This window comes from Diuraphis noxia, unplaced genomic scaffold (genome assembly GCF_037042655.1).
Source record: "Diuraphis noxia isolate RWA-SAM2 unplaced genomic scaffold, SU_Dnox_SAM2 contig0005, whole genome shotgun sequence".
NCBI lineage: Eukaryota > Metazoa > Arthropoda > Insecta > Hemiptera > Aphididae > Diuraphis > Diuraphis noxia.
The window spans coordinates 4,288,428-4,304,619 of NW_028301715.1; the positions used below are offsets into that span (position 1 = coordinate 4,288,428).

At 41.5% G+C, this 16,192-nt stretch overlaps 1 long non-coding RNA gene across 1 annotated transcript; it reads right to left on the reverse strand.

Annotated features, from left to right (window-relative positions):
- Positions 1 to 139: 139 nt before the first annotated feature.
- On the reverse strand, positions 140 to 16,125 carry LOC107169181 (uncharacterized). The gene is made up of 3 exons (XR_001506239.2): positions 15,499 to 16,125; positions 14,865 to 14,897; positions 140 to 188 (listed from the first exon to the last, which is right to left on the reverse strand). It is a non-coding gene; the product is annotated as an uncharacterized LOC107169181 (long non-coding RNA).
- Positions 16,126 to 16,192: the final 67 nt, after the last annotated feature.

Sequence of the window (16,192 nt, forward strand, 5' to 3'; positions counted from 1 at the left end):
AGCCATACAGTTTTTTTAATCTAATCAGACATCTTTTTTGTTTTCTGTATTCTGTTTTCTTATTATATGTATATATTATTTAATGTCACTTAAATTTTTGAAACTAATTGTTAAACAAAGTTTAAATAAAAAAAAAATGAAATACATACATTTGTTTTGGAGCGTTCCTTCTAAATCTGTGTAATCACCTGAAATTGTATTATTCCAGTATTTTATTATACATTATTATTTAATGTTACTGTCTCCAATACCATTTCAGGGCCTTAACCTCGAAATCTTAAACCTACATACGTTATGCATATGGGATATCAATGCACTAATAACGGAGATACTTATATAACAAAACATTAATTTGTTAATATTATTTTAAGTCATTACAGTTGTAGGTATGGTAGTAATTTCGTATTCGTCAGGGGGGAAAATGTTTGAGTTATTAAGGATTCAAAAAATAAGATTTTGTTTGTATTTAATATTTCATGATTACATTTTAAAAATATAATTATTTTAATACTGGTTTTAGTTTACCCACACACACACAATATTGTCCATTTTAAAAATTTCATATACTATTGGGCCCAAGACATGTCTTTCATAACATTTTGTAAAGTATATTTTTATAAAATATATTTTATTTATGGAGGGGCGATAACAAGCAAGAGAGGTGGGGAGATAAATCTTATACGGAGTACCTAAAAATAAATATAGGATCTAATAACCTCCGGTCGATTATAAAAACAGAAAGACTGTCCATTGTCCGGTCCGCCGACACCAAGGTTTGACGGTCTTGACCAGCCTACATGGTTAGGTTAAGTTAAGTTCATAAGCTCCCTGCACAACGGAACCCATCTTGTCGTGTTTGGGGGGGGGGGGGGGGGTCACGGCCATTTACTTGGTTGGTGCTAAGAGGTTCTACCCGTGAACTGGCTCTCTCCATAACCGGTTGGGGCCAGGAAGGTTTGGTCTACCGGCTACCACTAGCAAACAAACTCTGAAGAAAACAGTAAACCACCTGGTGGCAGGTTTATACCTCAAGGTTAGAATTTACCTTAAAAATAAAAGATGGTTAAAGATTCCAAGGATACATTACCCCTGACCCAGGCCCCCACGTATTCGGGGGAGGAGGCCGGTCATCACGGAAATAAAGACTAGAAAACTGGACTCGGAATGAAATGATTATGAAGACATCGGAACAAGAATATGGGATGAATGGACCGACTTCCAAATTGAATTGGATAAGATGGAGACAATCTTAATTGAAATGGACGAATATATTATATAAATAGGGAAATAAGAACGTCCATAAACCACTGAAGGATTGGATTGTGAAGCTCGTGGTTCTGACGGCAAAGGTGAGCCCGATGAAATAACAACTGAGGATTACTTGTGGAAAAATAAGCGATGAAGTAGACAGGTTGAACCACATTATGGTTGGACATGCGAAAATAGTATTCTTCTTCACCCTGAAGCAAGTAGTTCCCTTGCAGCTCCCAAAATTATTATCGATTTAGGCGAATCCACCATGCTACAGCAGAAGATGACTGTCGAATTTAAAGGGGTTGACATCAGTGTAACTGAAGAGGATATTCGATACGCACTGAAAGTACGCAGTGTTAGGTACGATACGCACAGAATCGGAAGATTAAGAAGAACGCCAGGCGGACAGACTGCGGTGGACGCTCTCCTCTATCGGAGGATTGCGGAACTTCTCCTGTTCGAGGGAAGATTCAGAATAGGCTGGAGTACTTGTAAAGTTCGTCTAAATGTACGATCCAGCCATTGTTTCATATGTCAAGGATACGGACATTATGCAGCGTCGTGTAATGACCCGGACCGGGAGAACACGTGCATGAGATGTGGGGAAGTACGACACATTGTGGTGAAATGCGGCAAGAAACCTTCGTGTCCTCTCTGCATGGAAAAAAGATTGAAGACTGACCACGTTTCGTGTGACGTTTCCTGCGAGAACAGAGTTAAAAATAGGAAATAATAAATACACATCTAGCTAAGTTGCTTAATAATGTTGGCCGAAAGCCCCCTCAGAGAGGTTAGAGGCCCCAATTTCCTGTAACTAATGTTATAATACATTTTTATGTGATGCGATTGTTTTTAATAAACGTTGCTACCGGGAGGAAGTAATTCTCACGTGGTTCACTCTCGGCTTGCAATTCAGAAGGTAAAAAAAAAAGGTTCATAAGTTTAGGTTAGTCGCCTAGTCCTCCTTTGAAGAAGCCAGGAGCGTAAAGAGGAAAGAAGTGCTTTAGGAGCAGCCAAGAGTGGAGGGGCCATGGTGGACGGCGAGCCGGCCCACCTACCTGATGGCATCAACGTCCGGTTCTTCGTCATGACGGAGTTAAGGTATGTGCAAACAAACCTTAGCCTTTGCCGGGTAGCTCAGTATCTGCTGGCGGAGTTTATAAGGACGGAAGACATCAAGGTGACTGTCCAGATGTACGCAACTCTCATGTTCTTGGGGGGTCGTGCATGAAGCGAAGGTGACGTGGTACGGCGCGCACTATCACGCTACGGCCGATAAGGCCAGGCGGGTCATGGTGGCCCTGCGTGGGCTTATGCCCAACACAGGTGGCCTCCACAAGATCAGGAGGCATCTGCTGTTGGGCGTAATACATTCTATATCGTATGTTATACGGCGCTCCGACGTGGGGCGCTGACCTGGATCTCAGCCGGACCGATCCTAGGGTGTTGGCGTCCGTCCTGTGCTTGGCTGCTATCAGCAGCGTCTGCGCGTACCGCACCGTGTTCCATGAAGCCATGACGGTCGTCGCACGTATCACCCCCATCGTCCTGAATGCCAAAGAGCGATTCGCGTCGTTAGAGGTCAGAATGGCGAGGCGGTCGTTGGGAACTCGTGACGGGGGGTCCTTTCAGCCGGACGACTCAGCGGAGGCAGCGTGGGCAAATGATCCTCAGTCGCTGAGGTATCGTGTGCTGGCAATGTGGAACTGGGGTTTACTGGAGGCTGTGCCACCCACGGACAGCGGATGCGAGTGGATCGCGTCCTGGTCCCCCTGGACCTGCTGTAACTGTGGGTTACCAGGAGGCACGGCGAGTTGTTCTTTCACCTCATCCAGCTGATGACGGGTCATTGTTGTTTCAACTGGTTCCTCCGGAAGATCAACCGTGCACCGTTTGAAGGGTGTTCCCACTGTGGCCCACCCAACGGCTACGGTGAGGAAGTAGATGACGCCCATCACACCCTCGTTCGCTATGAGTCGTTCGTTCAGGGGTGAACGTGAGCGTTTGATCAGCGTGATCAGACAATTCGACCCAGGTGGACTGGTGCCCAAGATACTAGAGAGTTCGACTAACTGGGAGGCGGTTGCCAGATTCGCGAGGGACATTATGTCAGCCAAGGAGGGCAGAACGGGACAGGCAGTTCCGACAGGGTGTCACTCCGTCTAGGCGTTGGAGGTGATGTGGGACGCTCCTTCGGGGATGGCGGGCTCGGCTGGTGTCGTACCATCGGCGTCCGGGCTCCTGGTCTTTGGCTGCGAGGCCATCCATTCGCTCTTGGTCTTTCGTTTATGCTAATTTACATTGTTAGGGGCCTTAGTTGTGGGACTGTCCCATCTGTTCGCGCCGCCGTCATTGCCGTGCTAACAATATTATTAAGTACGAATAATATACACCACCGACCGACCCACACACACACACACACTCAGCACATATTCGTTGTTTTTGTATTGTTTTATTTTTGTCATGATTGTACCCTGCGAGTTATATAATATAATATGTAGATTAAAGCTGGTTATCGTGCGCCGCCGGATCGGTTGCAGGAATATAATTAACATGGCCGCCGTGACTTTTGTCTTCCCCCGTCCGTCGTTGAGTAAACCGTCGCGAGCGTCATTTTTTTGTATTTTGTTTTGCCACCTTTATTATTATTTTCTGTGGTCGAAAATTTCCAATTATTGTTATACTGTGCGGCGCAAATCGAGACGCGAATCGCCGTTGGCTAATCGCCACCTTAAGTATTATGTTCTGTGGACGCGAATCACCAATTTATTATATTTTGCAAGGCGCTAACCGCTACTCATTTTTTTTTATATATATTCAATTTTTTCCTAATTTCTGTGTTTGTGTGTGTGATTTTTTCTTATATAGCTAGGACCAGCTGGCCAGACTGCGCTCCACCAAATTGTGAGTTTTTATTCTTATTGTTATTCATTTATACTATTAATATTTAGGTATTAGGCCAATAGGGCTATATACATACATTTATTATTATATTTGTCGTGCCAGAAGGGCCGCTAATTTATATATATCTTTTTCTGTTAGACCAGAAGGGCCACAGTATATTATATACTGTTATAGCCATAAGGGCTTTGATCTATTATATATATATTATATTTTGTATACCTACCATTATTATGATGCTGTTATTTTTTATATACTTGTACAATTATTATTTAATTTGTGTATTATACAGCAACTAATTATCTACCTGGAACGTGTTACCGTTTTACTATTAGTTTTAAACACACACCCACACAAATACACACTTACACATCCACCGCACACTAGCACTCTTTAGTTTTGCTCGGCGAACCCGTCCACTTCTATTGAGTCGCTATACCTATTTACACACAATCTACACAGGTCGTTCGGTGTGTGAGTATAAATATACAGCGTACGAAGTATTTGGTGACCAAACATCACGGCCTATTATTGTCCGTACCCGGCCTGTGCACCATCCATGCCAAATTGTTCAACTTGTAAATTGATTTTTTGAGGGATTGCTGTTGGGGGATTGTCTTCTTTTCCACTCCCCAAACATCGTTTTAATCATTTTTTACTCACCACCTGAAGCATTGCTTAACGGCAGTTCGGGGTGGTGAGTGTATTTTCGATTGAAAATGAAAAAAAAGGTTAGGTTAGGTTCCACCCATTTGTCACAGCAGGATAGAAATATTCGAATACGTACCAGATTATTTTGGAATGGATACTCTTTTCTGCTATACAAAACTCAAATTTGTATACATTTATTAGATTAATTAAATGATGCCACATGGGGGCCAATAAATATGAAAACAGTACGGCTTCCATGTGGTAATTTATAACGGAAAAAAAAGGTTCCCCCCTGGGATCCGCCTTAACGTGGTGGGGGTGGGAGGAGTCTTGCCGGCTCTTAATTGAATCTTACAAAGCGATCCCGGTCTAAGTTAGACCAAACCCCAGAGTCTTACCTTAACTAGTCGGACATGTCTGGTCCACCTGCAAGCCGCTGCAAACGGACACAGATGAAGGTAACACCGATAACAAATCCACTGGCAGTAGGTAAAATGCAAGTGAAGGAAATCACTCTAAAAATCCAATATGAACGTTACAAACAGGAATATTGTTGCCACCTCAGGGTCCTTGGAACCCCAGGGGTCGGCAGTATTGGGCTGATCTTCTCTAAAACCCGGATCCAACGTAACGGGCCCACTACGGTTGTCATCAAACAACCGTGAGGGTACGGGTGTGTCCAGCCTAGCCCCCGCAACTCCATATGCCAAACTCCATATGCTGAATAGGATGCTCTAAGGAACAAGAACAGTGCTACTACACGCAATCCTGTTCTCTGTCTCCAACTCTGTCCAACGTTGACAATGCCACCAAGAGCCACAGCAGAAGAAAGAAGGCAAAGATGAAGAAGGCAGGAAAATCAGAACCAACATAGGCAGAGATCGTAAATACAGGGGCATCTAAACCAGGCAAGTCGAGGCAGCTTGCGGAATTCGCTGCTGAGAAACACAGACCGCAGAAGAAATCCAGACCAAGCGCGGTCATAATCGAGAAAGGTAGCTTCACTTTCTATAGCGAGCTACTAAAAGGTGTTAAAGAGGGATTGGAACATCAAACTCGTCAAGATTCTAAAGATCCGAGAAACGAGGCAAGGGAACTTGATCATGGAAGTGGATGGTGGCGCTGAAACTGCTGAGAGGCTGAAGGAAGTAGTGGTTGGTGTTTTGGGCTCAGACATTACTGCCAGAAGGACTGAGCACATGAAGACGATAGAAGTAAAGGAACTTGATAGCCTCTCCAGCATCGATGACGTCATGGAAGTGGTCAAACGTGAGACAAATTTGTAGGGCCATGCAGCCAAGGACCTACACCTGAGGAGACCTTACGGAGGGTGCAAGTCTGCCACGATTTTTCTCCCGACGAAGACCGCAGCGGAGTTGCTGAAGGTGGGCAGACTACGGATCGGCATCGTGTACGGCTGAGTCGTAGAACACATCAGAAAGCTCAGATGCTATAGATGTTTTGCCTTCAATCCTAACACTGCGAAGGTGAAGATAGGAAGGATCTCTGCCGAAGGTGCGGCTCCAGAGACCACTATGTCGCCAACTGTGGCGCCAAACAAGAAGCTGCAATAGCGTTTGAGCGTCAACTTAACATATTTGGACTCAATATATTAGATGAACAGAGCCATGCGGTCACGTCAAAAATTTAACTTAGTTAAGTGTACTTATGTATGCCGAAGGCAACCGAAGAGAGGAGTATGGGCCTCTATTTTTGCACCCGACCCATTGCAGACATTCCCATAGTTTAAGTTGACTTTTGTTAAGTTTTTGTCAATAAACGATAGTGGCTGGGGGGTGAAATGACTAACGTCGGTGCCACCCCCCGTCACTGATTTACGTTGTAAAAATAAAGGTTAGGTTAGGTTTGGTTCAGTTCAGCGGTGGCTGTCGTGGTGTACAGACGTGTTCTCGCACCGCTCCGCAGTTAATTCGTTATTTATCCTAAAGTCTTAGGCCATTTTTTACGTGTTTGGTACCTGCACATTCGTCTTACGATTAGGCTTCGATCAGCAAAAAACACAACCAAATCGGTTGAAAAACGGGCTAGAAATCGCGAGATTCGTTAAAAGTCATTTTGGTGCGCTCTGAATGACCGACGTTGACATTGCGTTTTTCCAAATGTTTAGAAGCTGACCACCAAAGAAAATCGGTCCGCTTCCTTTCAATTAGTGTCCCACGTTTTCGTGTGAACGACGCATATCACCGGTGTGTTCAAAAATTGCCTGAGGACCGCATGGATCCCGAGTGGCTGGAAGGATACGCGGGTGTTAGTTGTCAGAAAATCACCAGGAAAAGACCCCACGGAAGCTAAGTCGTATCGCCCTATAAGCCTCCTTCCGGTGATTTTTAAGGCCTTGAACACGTAATAGTGGAAAGAATCCGTAGAGAGGTGGAACCGAACATGTCGAAAAGGCAGTTCTAATTCAAGAAAAACCTCCCAACGATCGACGCGATCCAGCATTTCTGACAATGGACGAGTGATGGGCCAGAAAAATACGTTCATGCGATTTTCCATGATATATCGGGTGCCTTCGACTGCTTGTGGTGGGCCCAATTGATATTAGATATGAGGGCAGTTAACTGTCGGGATAGGCTCATTGACCTCACAAAAAGCTACCTTGACGGTCGAAAAGCGGAATTAACGATTGGAGACCAAAGAGTAACGAGGACCCTCACTAAAGGATGTCCCCAAGGTAGCAAGTATGGACCTGATCTTTGGAAGCTAGCGATGAACCCGTTGTTCACGGAGGAACTGCCTGCCGGTACTGAGATAGTCGCGTACGCAAAAGATCTTGCCCTGTTGATCTCTGGTAAAAACCATGCCGAACTGACCTTACGATAAAACGCCCTTCTTGTGTGTGGTGCACTTCAGACTATTACACATCGTAGTTGATGACAGGCCTTGGGGACTTCAATCACTCGCTCCACCGGTTTAACCTTAGAGACGATGCAAGGTGCCGGGGAGGGTCCCCTAACGGGACCGCGAAGCATTTGTTGTACGAATGCCCACTGGCTAACCAAGAAAGAACTAAACCATGTGACGCGGTGCGCGTGGCTGGAGCGGACTTACCGTGGGTCCATGAAAAATTGACCGAATCTCAGGTCGTTTTCTGGGCGCTGCGTACGTTTGCTCATGACGCAGTAGGGCGCACCGAGACAGGATAGGCTCGTTAGACATGTTCCGGTGTTAATTTAGATTCCTGTATGGGGTCTCTAGGCTGCCCCAGTTTTAGCGCGGAAAACAGTACTACGACGTTTTTGTCCCTCTATACTCCCACGAGAAACGCCTATCCGAGTGGAGCACAAATTATAACGGCTCTGTGACACCGACGGGAAGACGATTGACCTCCAGACGGAAGGATCGGGCGAAAGCAACTGGTGGGAGACAACAAATCCTTGCCGGACCTCCGATCACACGCCGGTTGGAACCTCCCATGCATCCTGGTTGAGAGTCTACATTCAGATCCAGCACATCTGTGGACGAGCACATGCGCGTGGAAGGCAAGCTCGGGGCCATTCACGGACTAGGCCCTTCAAAACTCCCGGAAACCCATCCTAAAAACAGTACCGCTTCCAAAAAGGATGGGGCCGCGGCGTGAGTAAAATCCGTCCTGACGACTAGGCCAGCGGGAAAGAGGTCGTTGTTTGTACCTGAGGGAACGGATCTCAAAATCCCATCACGCGGGAGTTTGGAGAGCCACTCCGCTCATTCCATCCGACCTTTGGCCGCAACAATTGGTCGCGTGGATGAGCGGAGCCATATTAGCTTTGCGGCGCGTGCCTGTCGGCCACGCGCAGCATTTAGACTAGTCGGCGATTGCTGCGTCTGACCATAACACGTCCGGGACTTTTTGGATGGCCTTGTAGGGGCTACGGAAGTAACGCCTAAGTAGAAGGAAAGAGGTCGCGAGTGGGTCACTCCCCACCACACCCGACGAGTCACTTGAAACCCAACTATCGGCCTTAAATGAGTTACCGCGGAGCAATTACCTGATTGGCCCCAGAGTGCCCGAGTACGACTTTCCGGAGGGATGAGGATTCGTCGTGAAGGCTGGCATGTGGCTTCCTGTGAGATGATGGTAAAAACGCGCAAGCCAGCAGGATACGACTGCAGGTCCTCTCTCCGTCACATAGCTGGTTATCGTTGACCCCGTAAACCTTCGGGATAGCGGCTAATTTTATGGTGCAGTGAGTTATGAGGTGGTATCTATGGCCTCAGGCATAATACAAAAGGTTCTCCAAATACCAAAGGCGAGAGTAGGCTTTGTCTACTGTAGGATTAAGAGATGAGACAGTCATCGAAAGGGACGTTTCTCTAGATGTTTGATCAGAGGCCACGTGCTCAAGGACTACGTAGGTCTGGTCAGGAGGAACACATGCCTCGAGTGTGGGTTAACAAGTCATATGGTGGCAGCTTGAACTTCGTCGCAGGAAGACAAGAACGCGTTTAAGGAAAAACTTAAGTTGGAGACAACATGTGAGGCTGGCAAACTGAATTGGCTACGGCCCGGGGATGGAAATTCATTGCCTCGCAATGATTTAAGTTCTGCAAATCAATGTAGATAGCAAAAGAGAGGCACATGATCTCATGCAAGCTACCGCCAATCAACTTAAGATAAACGTTTTGGTTGTAAGTGAACCGAGACACTCCAGAAGTGAAGAAGAAGGATGGTTTAATGGAGCTGGAGTAAACGCTAAAATCGCTGTACTAAACAGCAGTATTTCAATAGACAAAATCGGCTCAAACTACGAAATAGGTTTTCGCTGGGTACAGATTAGTGGAGTTACAATATACGCCTGCTATTGGTTACCCTATACCGAATTCACTCAATTAATCGACTTCTTCGACAGACTTGATGCCAGCATCAGTACAGTAAATGGCTTGGTCATAGTTGCTGGTGACTTTAATGCCAAGTCACTGAAATGGGGTGATCATCGCGAATACGCGAAGGGACGAGCTCTGGTGAATTAGACGCCAGTCTTGGCCTTATTCCATGCAATCGCAGGGACAAGCCGAATTTGTCGAGAGTTTACAATGGTGGCATATCAAGGTCACACTTAGACATCACATTTGCATCTATGAGTAGCGTACAACAAGTACGTGAATGGAAGGTCTTGGACCAATTCACTGGCTCTCCTCACAGATACATATCTTTCGAAATATCGGCATTGACCAACGAGCCAATTCAACAGGACAACGTCGCTAGATGAGCATAGAGAAAATACAATCAAACTAAATTACGGAACTTCTTATCCGTATTCAATTTCAAAATAGCCGGGCTTATATCAAGAAGATACTTAGAAGAGGCATGCAGCAGCTGTATGCCACGAGGCGAGTACAAAGGAGGAAAATACCTACTTTTTGGTGGTCTCAAGAAATCTCTGACCTTAGGAAGGACTGTTTAAAGGCACGTAGAAAATATAATAGAAGCCAATATCGTCAATCTAGCACCCAAGAATTAAACCACACCAATTATAAGGAGGTCAAAAATAAATTAAGAAGAACTATCAGGGAAAGCAAGGAAACTGGATGGAAGAATCTATGTGCACAAGTGTAAACGGATCCCCGGGGTATTCCTTACAAGTTAGCAACCAAAAATCTGATGGGTAGAAGACCGATCCCAGGGCTTCTTCTTCCTGGTAAGCTGATATCGATTGTCGACTCATTGTTTCCTCAGGTGCCAAACATTATATGGTCAAAAATGTCAACAGAAATCGGGTTCCCAGAGATATCAAGCCAAGAAGTAATAGATGGTGGTCGTAAAATACCAACGGAGAAGACCCCTGAACCAGACAGCATACCCGACTTGGTGATTAAACAAATATCAACCGTTGGACTAGAAATGCTCAGGGACCTGTTCAACGCATGCCTGAGAGATGGCACGTTTCCAAAAGAATGGAAAACAGCAAAATTGGTACTGCTTCGCAAAGGAGACATGCCGTTGGACAATCCTAAGTCGTACAGACCTATTTGTCTGTTGAAAACGTTTGGCAAATTAATCGAACGCATCATCAAAGCACGTTTGGGAAAGCACATAGAATTATCTCACGACATAAACAACAGACAGTTTGGCTTCAGAAAATGGTGGTCTACTATTGACGTAGTGCAAGAAATGATGAGGATTGTAGAAAAAGTCTCAACAAGATAATTGTATAGTAGGAAACTCTGTGCAGTGGTAGCCCTGGATGTTGCTAATGCATTTAACACGGCTAAGTGGCATAGGATAGAAGAGTTCTTACATGTTAAAGAAATACCAGCATACCTCGTAGGGGTTATAAGGAGCTACCAAAGCAAGAGAGATCTCCAGTACGAGAATGGTGGTAATAAGGACATCACATGTGGCGTACGGCAGGGATCGGTGTTTGGGCCGTTTCTGTGGAATATGATGTACGACGATCTGCTCTGGGTACAAACAGGGGGCAATCAACAAGGCACATCATCATCCACGCTACAATATTGCCGTGATTACTACACTTGTAAACTTATTTATTTAATGACGAAATCGGATGTCTCGTTCTTGGTCTTGTTGTAGATAATAAATTGAAGTCACAAAGTTAGTTTTAATAATAAAATATAATTTAAATAGGTTAGAAAAGAATATGTATTTAAGAGATTTGAAGACCCAGGTTACACTCGTGCCTGAGAATATGTGCATTTATGCTAGTATAGACTAATTCTAACTTAGGTGCTAACTAATTACTATATTTATACCTATATCCATTCGTGGCGTGATGTAAATGGAGCCACGGGATTGGTTCACTCAAAATTACATGCATAGAGTGGTATACGTTATAAATGTTAATCCAGTTGTTTTCCATAAATATAAAATAACTAATCAACAAAAAAAGGTACAAGGAGAAACAAAGTACAAAATGTATGCTGATCATCATGGAAATAGAGTAAACCGAGAATACGGTTTACTACACAGGGCACACGACTGGAATCCTACAAGAGGTTACAAACAATGCACTCACAGCCGTCGCAGATTGAATGGAACATGGCAGAGCTATCACTGTCAATAGAATAGACGGAGGCCATTATTCTTACGAATGAGAGAGGTTATGAGAGGCCTGAGTTCAGAATACGTGGCATGAGTATCCAGATAAAATATCAAATAAGATATTTAGGAGTGGAACTTCACAGAATTCTCGGGTTCCGTGCAAACCTCGTAACGGCAGCCTCAAGGGCGTAGAGCACATCACAGTCATTATCTAGAATAACGCCAAATGTAGGCTCAGGCCAACAAAAGAGACGCCTACTGTCTACAGTGGAGCTGTGCAAGCTACTATGTATATGTCAATACATAGCACCAGTCTGGTCGACGGCTCTTGTGTTCGAGAAAAACATTCAAACTATTCTAAGGCCTCAAAGCACTATCGCGCTAAGGACAGCTATGGTATATAGAACAGTGTCAACAGCGGCAATTATGGTAGTAGCTGGAGTTATACCTGCTCACTTCCTTGCGTAGGAAAGGACGAAGAGATACGAGATCAGGAAAGAACCTAACAAAGCGGGGATTGAGAAGAAAATACGTTAAGAAGTCCTTAATTAATGGCAGAAAGAATTGAACAAGGAAGTCACGGGAAGATGCACCTGGAGACTGATCAGGGACGTTAAGAGCTGGTTGATCCAAAAACACGGAGCAGTTGACTTCCATTTCACTTAGATGCTATCGGGCCATGGATGTCTCAGACAATATTTGAATTGTTTGGGAAAACTAGAGGACCCTAGTTCCATTGACTGCCAAGCAGCAACGGATTACGTTAAGCATGCAATATTTGACCACGGCCGATAGTGGATGGATCGCAGAACGCTGGAGGGAACACTGGGCCAAGAGCTGTGACCGGAAACGGTCGTAGAACTGATGATGAGCGACCTCGACAAGTTAATAAGTAAGTTTATCAACAAACTCCTTTTGACCAGAAAAGAAGAGGAGCAGATAAGGCAATGAAAATAAAAACCACATAGTTAAGTTGTATATCATGTACGCCAAAGGCAGAATATTAGAGAGGTAGAGCGCTCTCTTTTTTGTACACGCAAAACGCACCAAACCGATTAATTACTTATTAATTACATGTTTGTTAAAATTATTTTGTTTAATAAACGATACGGAGGTCGAGGGGACAGACGACCCAACTATGGTTGTAGTACCCTCTCTTCCGCGTCATGATTGAACACAAAAAAATGGTTACGTTAGGTTAGTCATGACATTGATTGGTTGGGGCTGGCAGGCCCGGTCCATCTGCAAGCATTTGCAAACGGATCGCTGCCAGTAGGTGAAATAGACGGAAGGAAAATCACAAACCATTATTTGAAAGCCAAAAACGGACTACCCTAACTGTTACTACCCCATAGGTTTCACAGCCTCAGGGATCATTGGTAGTAGATTAACTCTGGTTAAAGACCGGGTGTCCAGCACGGTCCCTGAATCTGGCAAAAATGCTACTGCTGATACAGCAGTGTCGTTTGGCACGCAACAAGAGAAGAATGACCTGCAGAAGCGACTGTTCAACAGCCGCTAACAGTCCCTCTACAACAATAACGAAATTGAAAAACATCATCTCACAGGAAGGCACATACCACCTTTCGCAACGAGCTCTCATCCATCCGGAAAGTCGTACTCGGGCGCCTGGGTGCTAAACGGGTAGCGGCTCCCCGGCAACTCATTTAAGGCCGATAGTTGGGATTCAAGCGACTCGCTGAGTGTGGTAGACTATCCTACCTCAATTCTAATGAAAAAAAAGGCACAGCGTGACTTATAGGTGTCGCACGGCGCCCGAAAACCTTACAACATGACTACTATAATTATTAATATAAATAAAATAATAAATATTTAAATGATTGGCACTAACAAAGTTACCTATGCATATTATATACAGTTGACTCACGATAACTCAAACCTTCAATAATACAAAACCTTTGGTATTTCGATGTAAATTCGAACAAAAACAATGCTTAAAGGCTTTAAGTACACTCGGTAATTCGAAATTAAATTTTGGGGAAAAAGGCCCCTATAAAATCGTGTAGAAATTTAGCTTATTGTTTTCGATAACTATAGAATAACTATATAGGTTCGTAAGAATATATCTTAATCGTCTCTAATCGCAATTTAACTCGTCAAGTCTTTTAATTTAGATAAACAATTATGCGCTACGAAATGTCAAACATAATCATACCTTTAAAAAGTAAAAAATCATAAAAATAAAATGTTTGTTGGTAGCTACAATTTTAATATACTTTTAGATACTAAATATTATTACACTGTTTTGTAAGTAATAACATATACAAAAAACAAAATACAGAGCACATTCGTTTCAGAAAAAAAATACTTTGCTGCGAAACTAAACTTACACTAAAATAACAGATAAGAGTCAAATGAGGGTTCATAAGCTTATAAAGCTTACCCTGTGTAGCTAAAGTCCATATAAAAATTTAAAAATATATGATAATTTATACTGTGAATAATAAAATATGTAATAATATGTACTTCGTAAAAAAAAATGTAATTCAAAACACTGAATAAATGAATAAATAATAAACAAGGTAACATGTAACATGAGAATTTTAAGCTTATTAGAGAAAACAAAACTTTTCCAGTTTATTAGTAGATTTCGTCACCTTTGAATAACATTTGGCACAGCACCGTTTTGGTTGATGATTCAACTTTCAAAAAAATACAGGTAAATAAAACTGACATAGGAAAAGTGTAGACATTTTTTACAATTCGAGCAGTTCACTTCGTATCCATAAAATATTTCTTTTATACATAATGGTCTGACACAGATATTCTATCGTGTAATAAACCTCTGAGTTCATTATTAGCACTTATGCCATGCAACTTTCATTTTATAACAATAAATAAATAAATAAATATTTTTTTATATTATCTCCAAATTTCCAATTTTTTCTTTAAATTACAATAGCGATAAATAAATCCAATCTGGCTATTATGATTAGGTATATCTACCTTAAATAGATACTTAAATATAAAAGGTGGTAATTAAAGCACTTATTTACTTATTTACTAATTTATCTATTAATTACAATTAACTTACTTTTAAAATTACAAATAGAATGCTGAAGAATAGCTGTAAGTTCAAAATAATTTATATAATGTTGTATAAAGCTATGCTCGAGTAGAAAACAATTTATGAATTGAATGGTTCAATCTTTAATCAATCAATCATTTGCCTATAACTCTTACCATTATTAAAATATGAAGGGATTATTTATATTTAAACACAATCTGGCATTCAACAAACTCTTCGATATACTTATTTTGATAATTTATGCCGAATAAAAATAAATTAAAAATGTACTATATTTGTATACATTATGATTTTATACTATTTCTACATTCTACATTATTTAATTTGTCTAAAACTTCAAATTAATAAGAAGTAACTTATTAAATGTAAAAATTACATTAACACTTTTGAAGTTACTTTCCTAATAGTTACAATAATTTAAGAGTACGGTTAATTTGTTTTGAAATGGAAATCAACTTCAATCAAAATAGATTCAAAATGCATTCATTTCCTTAAAGACAGAACTGGGATAATGCCATAATAGTTAGGTAACTATAAAATTAAGAACACACAATCTAATATATCAAACATTATTTTTTTTTAATTATGTGTAATATAATGAAGTTACTATATTATATTGATTATTAAATAAAAATATTACCTCTGCATTGTACTAAAAATAAAAGTTAAAAGGATACATTTTATTATTACATTTTTAATTGTATAGTCCATCATGTCCATGGACCATAAATTAAGATATAATAATTTTCACATAATAATAGAATATAAAACAATGCAATCATCTGTTCAATCAAATTGTACATGTTATTCAATTTTTAAGCTGGTAAAGAAATTATGACTTAATCGTAGGTAGAACAAAAATAATAAAGTTAGGTATTGTTTATATTATTAATATACATTGACTATTGTTGCATGACTAAAGCAAAATCAAATTACTGCGTTAGGTAAAATAAATTGCATGAGTTATAACTTATAACATCAGTAAAAACTTATTAAAATACATTTTAGCTGGGTATACTGGAATTAGTTCATGCAAATTTGATTTATAGCTTTGAATCGGTATTTCTTCTAAAATCAATTCAATATCAAATTTTTTGAACAACTTTTATCTGCTTTCTCATAATAATATATAAAATTTAAATTTAACAAATTGCAATAGCTTTGTTTTTTTATGAATTTATATAATATCTTAGCTAAGCAATAATTAGTTTCAGCCTTCAAATCGATATAAAACAATTTACAAACTCAATGATAATAAAAATCACAAAATAAAAATATCTCATCCTTTCACTATCAATATTATATCAATCAATTAATATACATACAAATCAAAA